General features: G+C 41.0%; 1 long non-coding RNA gene across 3 annotated transcripts in view; it reads right to left on the bottom strand.

The window, feature by feature from the left end:
* The window catches only part of LOC149123559 (uncharacterized), a 97,408-nt gene extending 87,549 nt beyond the window's left edge, over positions 1-9,859 (bottom strand). For all 3 annotated transcript variants that reach the window (XR_016216235.1, XR_016216236.1, XR_016216234.1), the window contains exon 1: positions 9,423-9,859. This is a non-coding gene — a long non-coding RNA (uncharacterized LOC149123559). The remainder of the gene's footprint in view (positions 1-9,422) is intronic.
* Positions 9,860-15,010: the final 5,151 nt, after the last annotated feature.

The following is a 15,010-nucleotide window of genomic DNA, read 5'->3' as shown; positions in this document are numbered from 1 at the left end:
GTGGAGTTTTGAAGTCCCCCAATACTACTGTATTGGAGTCTAAGTCTCCCTTTACGTCCCTTAACATATCTTTTAAATAAACCGGTACCCCATCATTAGGTGCATATACATTTATAATAGTTACATCTTCCTGTTGAATTGATCCCTTAATCATTATATAGTGTCCCTCTTTGTCTCTCTTAACGGTTGTTGTGTTAAAGTTTATTTTGTCTGATATTAAGATGGCTACACCTGCTCTTTTTTGGTTTCTGTTGGCATGGAATATCTTTTTCCAACCTTTCACTTTCAGTCTGCATGCATCTTTGTTGGAAAGCTGTGTTTCTTGTAAGCAGCATATAGATGGGTTTTGTTCCTTAATCCATTCAGCCAGTCTGTGTCTTTTAACTGGAGAGTTGAGGCCATTAACATTCAATGTGACTATTGATAAGTAGTGATTTGCTTGCCATTTTCCAAAGATATTTCTTTCTTTCTTTTTCTTTTTTTTTTTTTTTTTTTTTGACAGGCAGAGTGGACAGTGAGAGAGAGAGACAGAGAGAAAGGTCTTCCTTTCGCCGTGGGTTCACCCTCCAATGGCCGCTGCGGCCAGCACGCTGTGGCCAGTGCACCGCGCTGATCCGATGGCAGGAGCCAGGTGCTTCTCCTGGTCTCCCATGGGGTGCAGGGCCCAAGGACTTGGGCCATCCTCCACTGCACTCCCAGGCCATAGCAGAGAGCTGGACAGGAAGAGGAGTGACCAGGACAGAATCCAGCACACCGACCGGGACTGTACTAGCACCGCAGGCAGAGGATTAGCCTATTGAGGCGCGGCTTTGTCCAAAGATATATGCTTTGAACTTCCTGTGATCTTTTGCTATGAGGGTTCCTTCTTTTACCTTCTTTCATCTTGTTGACCGTGTTTCTGTGTTTCTGTGTGTAACACATCTTTAAGCATCTTTTGCAGGGCTGGATGAGTGGCGACAAATTCTTTCAATTTCTGTTTGCTATGAAATGTCTTTATTACACCTTCATTCACAAATGAGAGCTTTGCAAGATATAATATTCTGGGCTGGCAGTTGTTTTCTCTTAGTACCTGGACTATATCTTGCCATTCCATCCTAGCCTGTAGGGTTTCTGATGAGAAGTCTGCTATGAGTCTAATTGGAGATCCTCTGAGAATAATCTGAGGTTTCTCTCTTGCACATTTTGGAATCTTTTATGTTTCACTGTGGTTAGTTTGATTACAATGTGTCGTGGTGAGGATCTCTTTTGGCCATGTTTATTGGGGCTCTATGAGCTTCCTGTACTTGGATATCTCTTTCCTTCTCCAAACCCGGGAAGTTTTCTGCTAGTATGTCACTAAAAAGGCCTTCTAATCCTTTCTCTCTCTCCATGCCTTCAGGAACTCCTAGAACCCGAATGTTGGGTTTTTAATTGTATCTTGGAGATTCCCTACAAAAGTTTTTAGATGTCTAATTTCCTCTTCTTTTCTTTGGTTTGACTGTATACTTTCCTGTGCTCTGTTTTCTAAGTCCAATATTCTCTCTTCTATCTCACTGATTCTGTTTTTAAGGCTCTCAAATGTGTTTGTCATTTGTTCTATTGAATTCTTCATTTTATTTTGATTTCTCTTCAATATTTCAATTTCATGTTCTACTAATTTCCTCATTTCGAGTCCTCCTTAAGATTTCATTTTCACAAGAGAGATTTTCTGTCCTGTCCTGTATAGATTTCTGTAGTTTATGCATTTGTTTTTGATAACTTCTAAATGTTCTTATCATAAATTTTTTGAAATCTGTATCTTGCATTTCTGCTATCTCATCATCTTCATAATCTTGTATTGGGTGTCATGTTCATTTGGGAGCATCGTAATGTCTTCCTTGTTCTTGTTTCCTTGGTTTCTGCGTTTGTTGTTTGGCACTGTGAAGATATTCTTCAGTTTCTTCTTTTTTTTTTTTCTCGCTGTGGTGGCTTTTCTCTTTATACGACTTTAGATTAAGTGGACAGTCTGCTTTCGGTGAATCTCTAGAGGCTTGTGATGAGTGTGGCCAGAGAGCTCTGTTCAGTTCTTCAGGGTTAAGGGTGTACCAAAGGTGACACACCCAGGTTTGCCATGGTAAATCTTCTCTCTCTCTTTTTTTTTTATTCAGAAGGGAAGTAATTCCATTCAGCTGAGCTCTTTTCCTTGATGGCAGTCAGTGCCTGAGTGCTAGCCCCATTGGGTATAATATTTGTCTGCACTGTCCCAAGGACCACACAAAGGATCTGTGCAGTCCTCAGTGTAAACTCAGATTCCCCTGCACTGTCTCTCACCAGGTTGCCAAGGTTACCAAGTTTGTAGCTTCTCCCACGAAGACTACTCACATCTCAGCCACACAGTGAGTTCTCCCACACATCCTCAGTTGTTTTTTTTTTTTTTTCACAGTCCTGGTTCATAAGCTCCACACATTCACTAGGTCTTATTCTTCTGTTATTTCTCCCCACCAGGTCAGTTTTTCTGCTTGGCTGAGGGCGGTGCAGCCCTGAGCTTGTGCAGCTGTTACGTATGTCCAAAATGGCGCCTGCTCTTTGTCTTGCTCACTTTTTTTTTTTTGACAGGCAGAGTGGACAGTGAGAGAGAGAGAGAGAGAGAGAAAGGTCCTCCTTTTCTGTTGGTCCACCCCCAATGGCCGCTAAAGCCGGCGCACTGCAGCCAGTGTACCGCGCTGATCCAAAGCCAGAAGCTAGGTGCCTCCCCCAGTCTCCCATGTGGGCGCAGGGCCCAAGGACTTGGGCCATCCTCCACTGCACTCCCGGGCCACAGCAGAGAGCTGGACTGGAAGAGGAGCAACCGGGACAGAATCCGGCACCCCGACTGGGACTAGAACCCAGTGTGCCGGCGCCGTGGTGAGTGGAGAGAGAGAATTGTGTCCACATCGGTCTCTTTTATTTATTTTTTTCTCTCCTCTAGTTAGGCTGGTGTACTTTCCCCCATAGGGCTTCAAGCCTTGTTCCCTCTAGGCTCTTCCTGCTGCTTCTCTGCCACTGTCTCAGACTACTGCGGTTTCTCCTCACCTCTCTTTCCAGCACTGGTGAATAGACTTGGCGGCTGGGGTCCCGAGCCGTGGGCGCCCATGCCCTACACATAGGTCCACCATGTCCCACTACTTCTGAAAGAATTTCCTCTGCAGTTTTTTCCTAACTCTTCCCTGAGACTACAGTATCTCCACTTTTATTAAACTATCTTTTCCCGGACTATCAGTGCACTCCCTCCCTATTCCACCATCTTGAAGCTTCCTTCTGTTTAGCAGAAATTAAATAGTGTTATAGTCTTCTTTCTCTGACACCTTATTTCTCAATTTTGAACTGCACAGGTAAAACAGGATGCTATGTATTGACTGCCTAAAATCTCTGTCATTTGTATCCTGTTAGTAATTTTGTTTCTTGAATGGAGAGGGGTGACAACAGAAGACACAGTGATTGGCTGTATGTGGGAGATGGAATAGGAAAAAGAAACAGCTTCTAGAAAAAGCTTTATAGAGTAGCAGAATGAGACAAAACAATGATTCTATTCATTTGAATGTAAGGGGTTTCCTGATGGAGAAGTCAATTGAAGTGTTATAAAAAGAGTTACAGCTTTTGTTACTGAAGATGCCAAAAGTAGTCATTTCAGAGCACATGGTGAGTACAAATCAGTAAGGAAGGTGGGCTGCAGATGAACAGAAGCCACATAGCATAATTAGGTGCTCATTAAAGACCATTACATTTCAGTGGGAAAAAATTTTTGGAATCAGAAAGCTTGAGGTAATTGATTTATTTAAAACCATATTTATAGTGTGAAAAAAACAGCAAAGCCAACAACTTGTTATCTATTTCTTTAAAATGAAACTGATAATTTATCCCTTCTCTCTCCTCTGCTACAGTCTCAAAGGCCTTTCTGTTACATGATTAACTGGATAATGTAAGTGGCTCAAAAGTCTGAACTAAATCTTACCCAGCTACGTAAAGGAAATATTCTAGATTATAACTTAATGTGTAAACTCTGACAGTGGGAAGTATGGCTACTTTTAAAGAATAATTTATGACTTGGAAGAAAGCAGGAAGGGACCTAGCAGATATGTGAAAATATTAGCTACCAAGATAAAATATAGCTTCCAAAAGGAGTGTATTTGCAGTAGGTAGCAACTTTCCTTATCAATTTTCTCTGAATAATTAAGTGCATGTCTGTACTACTTTGTCATTGAGTCAGTTCACTAGAAGTTACACAATGTGTTACATAAAGCAGCACAATATATGTCAAGCCAAGCTTCTGTAAGTTTTCAAATATAAAAGGCCAGTTTGATATTTCACTGTGCTGACAAATTTATAAACTTTGCACATGGTATAAATGAAACTTGCAGGACTTTAAGAATGGGAAATTGTATCCAATTGTGGAATTGAAGAAGGTTTCAGAGGGAAGTCAAACTTGAACTAAACCATCAAGAATCTTGACATATGAGGATGCAGCAGAAATAACAGGACTAGAGAGATGGGTGAGACTGTATTCAAGTTATTCTGATCTCCCAAGAACCAGTAAACAAATAAAAACGAGCCCCAGGTTGCTTTTGGGAGTTCATTAAGGGCCCACCAGTTTCTTCCTAACTTCCTCCTAGCCTCATCCTTTATTTTTTACCTGTTTTTGATTCTTGGCCCTGTCTCTGATTTTGGCATATACTCGGTCCTTCCAGACTGTTGTCCCCTTTAGAATGTCTCATACAGGATGCCTTTCCTTGGTTTTGGAACTTTAGGACTCTCTTCCAGTGTCAGGCTTGCTTGGTGTTCAGGGTACCCCAGCACAGAAACATGTATGAAGAAAAATTTGGACAACTTCAACCACTGAAGTTATTTTTGTTTTATTGCTATTTTATGTAACAAAAAAATGCATGCTCATTGGATATAATTTTAACAACAGATAATAATTAAAAATAAGGGGAAAATCATCTGTAGTTATATTACTCCAGGTAAACAGTATTAACTAGTTAATTTATTTTTCAAGTTTTCTTCTATTTATAGATGTTTTAAAAATAGTGTTCAGAGTAAATATATGGTTTCTGTCTTTCTTTTACCTACTCATTGTATCATACTCATTTCCAGTATGGTTATGTAGTCATGGGGAAAACTGACATATGGAGGCTGTATGTTTCAATTTTTAAGTGTAATTTGTGAAGCTACATTGTTAGGCATTTATGGACTTTTTTTTTTTGGATTTTCACCATTGTACAGGAAACTAACTAGTGGTTTATACAGTAGAAATCTCCATTAAAAATAGGTATAAAGCCAAATCTAACCAGAAAAAAAAACACCTACAAATTGTGTATTTGTATCTTGAGGAAAATTCATGGGGAACCTATTCGTAATCTACTGCAAATTTCTGAAACATTCTAATCTTTGCAAACTCCAACCTGAATCTTGAACAGTGTGGAACTGACTAGGATTTTAAAAACTCTTGTTCTCAATCTGGGATCTCAATTATTGTGGGCCCAGTTCCAAAGAAGCTAGCGTGTACCTTCACTTTTCTGGCTACGTGGGGTCTAAGTCCTAGATTTCCTTAATGGATTTTGTTTTTCCTGGCCCACTAAAGAAATTGCTTCCCCTCCCCCACATCCTTGGTCAACTTCTCATTCGACTTTAGGGGCTGTCTGAGTGTCAACGATATCCTGTATTATACAACAGTTCTTATAAACTTTTTCATGTCTGAATCACACAATCACTATCAGGATTTGATCTGTAGTTGTTTTTTTCTTGTAGCCTAAACATGAAGACTGAGTACTTTTCTCTGGTTTTCTAACATCTAACAATATTTTCAACCTAGCTATTGTTCATCAAGGCCTACCTTCCATCTAAGGTTGTGTAGCAATTCTTCACATAGAAATACTCTTCAGGGCTTTGTATCAATGAATAATTTGTTACTGGACTTTGAATATCCAAACTTCCACAATGGCCTTCTCTCTGTTTCTGAAATAATCAATTCACTATTTGGGTGTTTTTTCTAAAGGGCAGTTACCCCAGTAACTGACCACAGATCTACTTGGTGTTGGCTAGCAGATTTACAACAAACATGTTGGAATAATGAGAGAATTCTGCCTCAAGAGTACCCAGTTTTTCCTTTATTCCTACGGGTTTCTGATAGTGAAATTCCACCAGGGGCCAGGAATCTCTTTAAGTGATTCAAATCAGGACTCTACTGACTACATCTGGAAGGCTGACTGTCCATTTCAGTGCTGGAAGATTTTGATCTATTACCCACCTGCTAAGACCCCTGTGGGTGAAACCATTTTGATTACTCTTCTGGCCACAATGCTTATGATAAAAGTCACACCTAATTTGGATCTGCTGATTAAGTGATATACTAGCTGACTGCATTCTCACTGCAGTCAGGGAGCAGTGGCATTTCTCAGCTTTATCCTCAGACTACAGAAAGTCCTTGATTCCCAGGTATGTGCATGGTACAGATATAATCCCTTAACCTTTGATGAATACTAGGTTCTCTAAACCCTCAGAGGTTACATAAGTGGAAGGGGAAAGAGACTTAATGCAGTAAACCCAGCCTAGTATTTCTCCACCAAAATATATTTAATTTCTTCTGCTTTATTATATCAAGGCATTTCTAGCATCTCAGCATCATTTAGCATCAATCATACTGAGTTCACGTTTCAATCAAACACTGTGCTCTGGAACTGCTCAAAGTTGCTACAATTAGGAGGTTGAATCTTGCATCCTTATGAATTCAGTCTGATCTAAAGCAGTGTGTTCCTCTCCTCACTTAATCACTCTTGGAGTTTAGTCCTGGATGCTTTCAAGATATATGGATTCATATAAATTAGAAAAATTTTATAATTCTTCTGACATTAAAAACTCTCCCAGGTTTAGATTTAAACATGCCCTCTGTATTCTATGGAATCTTATTAGATTTACGATTCTGAAACCAAGGATGAATTTCAATTTTGGGTCAATAAGGTGGGATACTTAAAAACAAAATAGATAAGTAGAACTATATCTAACTAAAAATAGATAAATGGGGTCATATTTAACTAAAAATTTCTGCACAGCAAAGGAGTTCATTAACAGAGTGAAGAGACATCCTATGGAGTGGGATAAAATATTTTCCAATCATATAGCATATAAAAGGTTGATATCCACAGTATATAAGGAACTCAACTCAATAGTAAGAAAATAACTCAGTTAAAAATGAGCAAAAGATCTAAACAAACATTCTCAACGAACATATACCAATGACTATCAAGTATATTTTTAACTGTTTCACGTCACTAATCATGAAATGCAAATTAAAAACACAGTGAAGTATCACCTCATCCCTGCCACAATGGCTGTCATCACAAATATGAGGAAATAGACAAAAAGAACAAATGGAGGTGCCCAGTGTTCATCAATTCCGACACAGGTAAATCCTTGCATTTTGATGTCAGTGCCTGGGGCAGAAGTAAGTGAAGAAATAAGGGGAGCCCAGTAGGATACATAGATCAGGGATGGTAGCATAGAGAAAGGAACAAAGTTATCCAGCAATTGGATCCCAACATCATGGCCAGGGAATCCATGTTACAGGGGAAAGGATAATGAGGAAAGCCCAGCTGAGCTCATCTGCATTACACCTTACACAGGTTACCCCAGATATGGGAGGAATCCCAAGTCACCACAGATTAGGAGCCCAGTAAGATGCACTGCATGGAGTATACACGGTAGCTTTGCTTCAGAGAAGGAACTCATATTGTCTTCACCACCATCACCACCCTGATACCCAGAGTATAGGCTGTGGCAATGTGGCACCATCTTGAGAAAGGAGTCACTGTCCTGGGAAACAAAATTCTCTGCATGTCCCCATCCCAGGAGTCCCACAGACAAGCCACCACAACAGCACAAAAGGCTGCAAGCTCATGTATCCAACTAGACCCAGCTGAGCAATAGTGACCCTAGAGTCCTACAGCACTCGTCAGTTCTCTGGCAGGGGTAAGAGGGCCAGAACAGAAGAGAAATTCTTCCCCTAACACCCCTGCTGTAGGAATGCCAGCCACCACAGTCTTGGGCCCATCCCTCTCTCCCACTTCCTCCTTCTGACCACAGTGGACATTACATGCTGGCAATAGGGCCTAGGCAAACTGGGACTGTGGGGTTTCCACACTCAGAAGTGTATGCACTCAGAACTGTGCATGCATCTGAACCAACCCCAGTGCCAGCATCGTTCCCTCGACTTTGACCCTTGCCACAGGCAGTGGCCCAATTTGCATGCCCCACCCATCCTAGCACCATATCAGGTCTCCAGTCCCTCCTTCAGGTGATAATGGTCCATTTTCAGGCCCACCTTAGCACCAGTGCTGCTACTAGAGTTCTGGAATTGGAGACTGGTATGGAGGTCCATACCAGCGCCTGCTCAAGCCCATGTCAAACAGCCCCCAGCTGCATCCCAAGAGAGGGATCAGTCACAAGAGCTACCCTGGTGCTGGGCACAGGCCTTCATGACACTGCAAGCAGGCCAGGCATGCAAACTATGTCAGCCACCATCCAAGCAAGGAGCCAGAGCTTTGAGGACAGCACTAACACTGGAGGAAGACCTGACTGACACTGGGACAAAGTCAGACGCAAGGACCTAAAGATATTTACAGAAAATTCCATCCAACAGCTACATAATATATGTTATTTTCATGAGGGCACTGAACATTCTCAAGCATAGATCATATACAACTCCACAAAACAAGTTCCAAAAAAACCAAAATCATAGCACAATGTCTTTTCTGGATAAAACACAATAAAACTGAAAATCGCATCAAAAGAAACTCTACAAATAATACAAATCTTAAAAAGAAGAAAGAAATTATACAAATACATGGAGCCTAAACAACCTGTTCCTAAATGAACGATAGGTCATTGAAGATATCAAAGCAAAATTTAAAAAATTCCTGGAAACTAATTAAAATGGAAATACAATGTATTAAAACACAGCAAAAATGTATCAAGACACAGCAAAAGCAGCACTAAGAGGGAAGTTTATAGTAATAATTGCCTACATCAAAAGACAGATATCAAAGAAGCAATCTAACAATGCATCTCAAAGACTAAGAAAAAAAATAGGAACATACGAAACTCAGAGTTAGTCAAAAGAAACAAATGAAAAGATTTGATCAGAAATAAATGAAGTAGAAACTTAAAAAAAATAATTATGAAAGATCAGTGAAATGAATTGGCTTTTGAAAAGATCCAAGATAACTGAATAGGGTATAGCCACGCTGACTTCAGCCATTCTGGAACACGAACAGAACAAAGAAATAAATCACATCTCTGGGGGACTGACTGATGGAAATTTTCAGCAGAGAAGTGACAAAACAACGAAGACTCTGGGACAACAGTAGACAAAGACACTGCTGCAGCCGGCAAGCGCGGTGCAGACAGCCACTGGCCATGCGCCGCCATCTTACCGAGTTGAGGTAGGAAGAAACTGCCGCACGCTCCGCCACTGGCAGTTTTAGCTGAGAGGGAACTCAACAGTCACCCACCGACTTTTACTCCAGGACGGGGAGCTGACTGGTGTCTGAGCAACTGTTAGGCTTGGAGAAAGGAAGCCACACTGCTTGCCTCTCCTCCCCCAACTCCACAGAGCACCAGTCTCAGCCGCAAAAAGTGAAGCAGCCGGCCTCTGTTCCGCCGTTAGCAGGAGCAATCAGAGTGAGAGTCAGGGCAACCTGTGCAGCAAAGCACAGGGTTCCTGCATCCTGCAACTGGGGGAGATTTGGGGCATTAGCCCCAGAGCTACACTCACACGCTCTACACAAGCCAGGGAGATTTCCCTTAGCTTCTGAGGGGTAGCCCATAAAAAATCCACTCCCACCCTGGGATATCTGGGTAATGAGTCACTATACCCTGCAACACCAGGGTAACAATTAGTTCTAAACTTCCCAATCACACTGGGAATCTACATGGAAATAGGGAAGAGCCTATCTTTCACTTTTCTATACTCAACGCCTGCCAGAGCAAAATCTCTGTATATGCTGTAATCACCCTGTAGGGCTGAAGCATGATGCCGTTCACATCCCCCAGGCCCAGGGCTAGGACTGTTGGTGTTATAAGGCACAGCACCAATTGGTCTCTCCTAGCAGGGTGTGACAAAGGGCCCATCTGCGTCATACAGTCCTAGAGCTATAACAACTGGTGCACAAGCCCAAGCATGACTCAGGCTTGCTAGTGGGACAAGGGGACAGCTGCCTTTTTCTGTCACAGTGCCGAGAACAATGCCCTGGCTAGCACAATCTCCTGGAATGCTGAAACTGAACTCTGTTGACAGAAGATGCAGATACACACCCTAGAACCCCATGCTCATTTCAAAGCCACCCTTCTATCTGTACAAGCCGCAACAGATGAGACACAACTGAAATTGATTAAGACAAAAGCAATCACTCAGAGACTATGCACCTGCACTCACAAACACCAAAGCCAAAGCAATAAGCCAAGTGATACTCTGCATTCTAGGCTGTAAAATCTTTTCCAATAAAACAAACTCCATAAAGAAGAAGGGAAGATTACACTAGATGTGAAGAAGTGAACATAAGGACACAGGAAACATGAAGAAGCAAGGTATCATGACCCCTCCAAAAGAACACAATAATCTTCCAGAAGTAGATCTTGAACTGAAGGAAATCTATGAAATGCCAGATATAGAATTCAAAATAATGATTGTAAGCAAACTCAGTGAGATGCAAGAGAATTATAGATACATGGAGACTAAATAATATGCTCCTCTCCTGAATGAAGAAATCAAAAAGGAAATAAAAATGTCTGGAAATAAATGAAGATGAATATACAACATATCAAAACTTATGGGATAAAGCAAGAGCAGTGTTAAGAGGGAATCTTATAGCAGTTGGTGCCTACCTCAAGAAATTGGAAAGGCACCAAATGAATCAGCTATCAATGCATCTCAAGGACCTAGAAAAACAACAAACCAAACCCAAAATTAGTAGGAGAAAATAAATAATTAAAATCAGAGAAGAAATAAAAAAATTGAAACCAAAAAATACAAAACATCAGAGAAATGAAGAGCTGGTTTTTGAAGAAATAAACAAAATGGATACATTATTGGCCCAACTAATCAAAAAAAGAAGACTGAAATTAAAAAAAATCAGAGATGAAAAAGTAAATTTAATAACAGATATCACAGAAACAAAAAGTATCAGCAGGAATTATGCCAACAAATTGGAAAATCTACAAGAAATGAATAAATTCCTGGACACATACAGTTTACCTAAATTGAGTCATAAAGGCATAAAATACCTAAAAGACCAATAACCAAGACAGAAATTTAATAAGTAATAAAGACCCTAACACCAAAGAAAAGCCCAGGACCAGAGAGCTTCACTGCTGAATTCTACAAGACTTTGAAAGAACTAATTCCAATTCTCCTCAAGCTATTCAAAACAATTGAAAAGGAGGGAACCCTCCCAAATTCCTTCTATGAAGCCAGTAGCAGCTTAATTCCTAAACCTGAAAAAGATGCAGCAGAGAAAGAGAATTACAGACCAATGTCCTTCATGAACATAGACGCAAAAATCCTCAACAAAATTCTAGCAGATTGAATCCAACAACACATCCGAAAGATCATTCACCTGGACCAAGTGGGATTTATCCCTGGTATGCAAGGATGGTTCAACATTCACAAATCAATAAATGTGGTATATAACATTAACAAACTGAGGGACAAAACCCATATGAATATTTCAATAGATGCAGAGAAAGCATTTGACAAATACAACATCCTTTCATGATGAAAACCTTAAGCAAATTGAGTATAGAAGGAACATTCCTCAACAACTTCAAGGCAACTTATGACAACCCCACAGCCAGCATCCTAGTGAATGGGGAAATGTTGAAAGCATTCCCACTAAGATCCAGAATCAGAAAAGAATGCCCTCTCTCACCATTGCTGTTCAATATAGTCCTGGAAGCTTTAGCCAGAGCCATTAGGCAAATAAAAGAAGTAAAAGGGATACAAACTGGAAAGGAGGAAGTCAAACTATCCCTATTTTCAAATGACATAATTCTATATACAGGGGATCCAAAAGACTCCATCCACTAAGAGACTATTGGAACTCATAAAAGAGTTTGGTTCAGAGACCTGAACTCCAGTAGAATGTGGATTCATTTTGCCATGTAGCACCACTGGCCTCAAATGGGCCTGAAATGCACCCCCAAAAGGCATGGCAACTATAAGATCAAAGTGTGACCCAGCCTAGTGCCAGTCTGGCAAGTGACTTCCTTCATCACCTCTCATCTAACCTTGGGCAGCCAGCCAGGGACCACAGGACTGTGTCTTGGGACTTACGCTGCACTGGTAAAGTCCAACAATGGACTAATTCTGTTGGTGATAGTCTCTAGGTCAGTGCCTGAGAACAGACTTTCTCAAGTTGCCCCAGTACCAGCTGAAGACCTGTGCCCTGATGAGATGGACTTGTTTTGACACATATATATCAGACTCGCATGGGCCTGGTGTACATCCCCAAGATTTCACAGGGCTTGATTGAAGACTGAGACCCAAATATGATTTTCCCAGTGCCTGCTTGCACAGTTGAGGAGCTATCTCTGTCACTTGTCCTACAATGTTGGCAGACATTAAGGAGGCATGGGACTATTTTGAGAGTCAGTCATCTTTGATAAAGCACAAAGATGAACAGATCCTAATGGTTCCTGTCACCAGAGAAGTTCCTGTAGAAAGAGCCTTTGAACTTGCTTGGATATTAAGTGGAATTCTGTGGCCTCAGGTGATCAATCTTATACCCCATCCAGAATCACAAATATCTTGTAGGAGTGGCAGCAAGTAGTGAGTCCATATCAGTATATAGACCATAGAATAGTGGGCAATGGGGGCTGGTGCTGTGGTGTAGCTGGTAAAGCCACCACCTGCAGTGCTGGCATCCCATATGGGCATAGTTCATGTCCCGGCTGCTCCACTTCTGATCCAGCTCTCTGCTATGGCCTGGGAAAACAGTAGAAGATGGCCCAAGGCCTTGGGCCCCTGCACCCACATGGGTGTCCCAGAAGAAGCTCCCTGCTCCTGGCTTTGGATCAGTGCAGCTCCGACTGTTGCAGCCATCTGGGGAGTGAACCAGCAGATGGAAGATCTCTCTCTCTCTCTCTCTCTCTCTCTCTCTCTCTACCTCTGCCTCTCTGTAACTCTGCCTTTCAAATAAATAAATAAATCTTTTAAAAAAAAGAATATTGGGCAATGGTTCTACCTACAGGATGAGCTAATCTCAGTGGACTATGGACTCTGGGTATAATCTGGCTCATGGCAGTGGTGACCACAGGAAGAGGCATTTGGTCCTACCTCAGTGCTGTAGGTCAGAAAATCCCACCTAGGCACTTCTCTAGTTCATTGTGAACAACACCAGCTGTAAACTTGGGAAAAATCTAAGCTTGAGGAGTATTGTAGGAGCAAAACAGTAAAAATGCACCAACATTAGACCTGTAGTAAACCTTGACTTACAGCGCCATCTAGCAACAAATTAGAAGAAGTATCCACAGTGTCAAAGAAACAAACTGCTTGGAATTTCTGGAAGGACAACCACAAAAGACAGAATATTACTAGTTCTTCAATGCACAGAGTATGTTGAACACCAATAAGTATTTTCAATAAGAAATTCCAAGGAGGAGTAGATGTTGTTGTTAAGATTAAGGTTAAAGTTAAGCTGCTATGTGGGATGCCCACTTTCCATGTCAAAGTGCTGGTCCAAGTCCCAGCTCCTCAGTTTTTGTTCTAGCTTCCTGCCAGTACATCTGGGAAGGTAGCAGATGATGGCCCAACTACTTGGACTCCTGCTACCCACATGGGAGACCCACATGGGAGATCCACATGTAGTTCTTTGCTCCTCCCTTGGCCTGGCCAAGCCCTAGATGTTGTAGCCATTTGGCTAGTGAACCAGTGAATGGAAGATCTTGAGCTCTCTCGCTTGCTCCCTTTCTTTGCGGTGTACTGCCTTTCAAATAAATAATACATCATTTAAAAAAGAACTTCCAGATAACCATGACTTCACTTAACAAACAAAATAAGTTCTGAAAATCAACTGTCTTGGAATTGAAATTTTTAAATGCATGAATTAAGATTTCAGAATAAGCATTTGTAGGAAATTCAATGACGTCAAGAGAACACAGAAATGATTTAATACTCTGAAAGACACAGAGATGAAGATAATTAAATATAGCAGAAGTCCTTCAACTGAAAAGTACTCTAAGCAAAATTTAAAATGTGATAGAAGGCATAAATACCAAAATATATCAAATGGAAGAATCTGTGATCTCAGTAACAGGATGCTTGAAAATTCACAATTGGAGAAGAATAAACTAAAAAGAATCAAGAGGAATGAAAGGGCTAAACATTTGATGCACTAATTAAGATTCCATTGGGATGACCACTTCCTTTGTTGTAGTGACTGGGTTCAAGTACCAGTTTCGTTTCTGATTCCAGCTTCTTGCCATTGTGTAGACTGGAAGGCAACTGAAATGGCTCAAGTAATTGGGTCTCTGTTACTCACCTGGTAGACATGGAATCTGGGCTCCTGACTTCATTCTGGCCCAGCCCGAACTGCTGTGGGATTTGGGCGAGATAAAAAATCAGCTAAATTTTATACAGGAAGATTTTCTCTACTGAAATAGGATTAATATTAGCATAAATTACTGAGGTTGACTAGAACAAGTTACCGGGAGAACGTAAATTTATACTTAAGTCAAATAAGTGGCCATGCAATTTGTATATCCAGGGAGTATTTCTGTGGGATTATATGACTTTTGGACATTTCTTCCAATGCTATTATTATTACATATATGCCATTGATGAAAGCATCCTCGTTGCAAATAAAAAGGAGGAGGGGAGGAGGCAGAGAGAAAGGGAGAAAGGAAGAGTATGAGAAGAGAGAGGAAAAGAGGATATAATTGGATATAATGAAGCCATTAATACATTCATTCATATCTGGAAACTCTCTGATTGGATCTTGGTGAAGTTAAGCATCACACTTAGGCT

This window comes from Oryctolagus cuniculus, chromosome 11 (assembly GCF_051225735.1).
Source record: "Oryctolagus cuniculus isolate XC-2025 breed Fujian yellow rabbit chromosome 11, ASM5122573v1, whole genome shotgun sequence".
Classification (NCBI taxonomy): Eukaryota; Metazoa; Chordata; class Mammalia; order Lagomorpha; family Leporidae; genus Oryctolagus; species Oryctolagus cuniculus.
The sequence above is the reverse complement of the archived record's forward strand: the minus strand, read 5'-3'. Positions and strand labels throughout refer to the sequence as shown.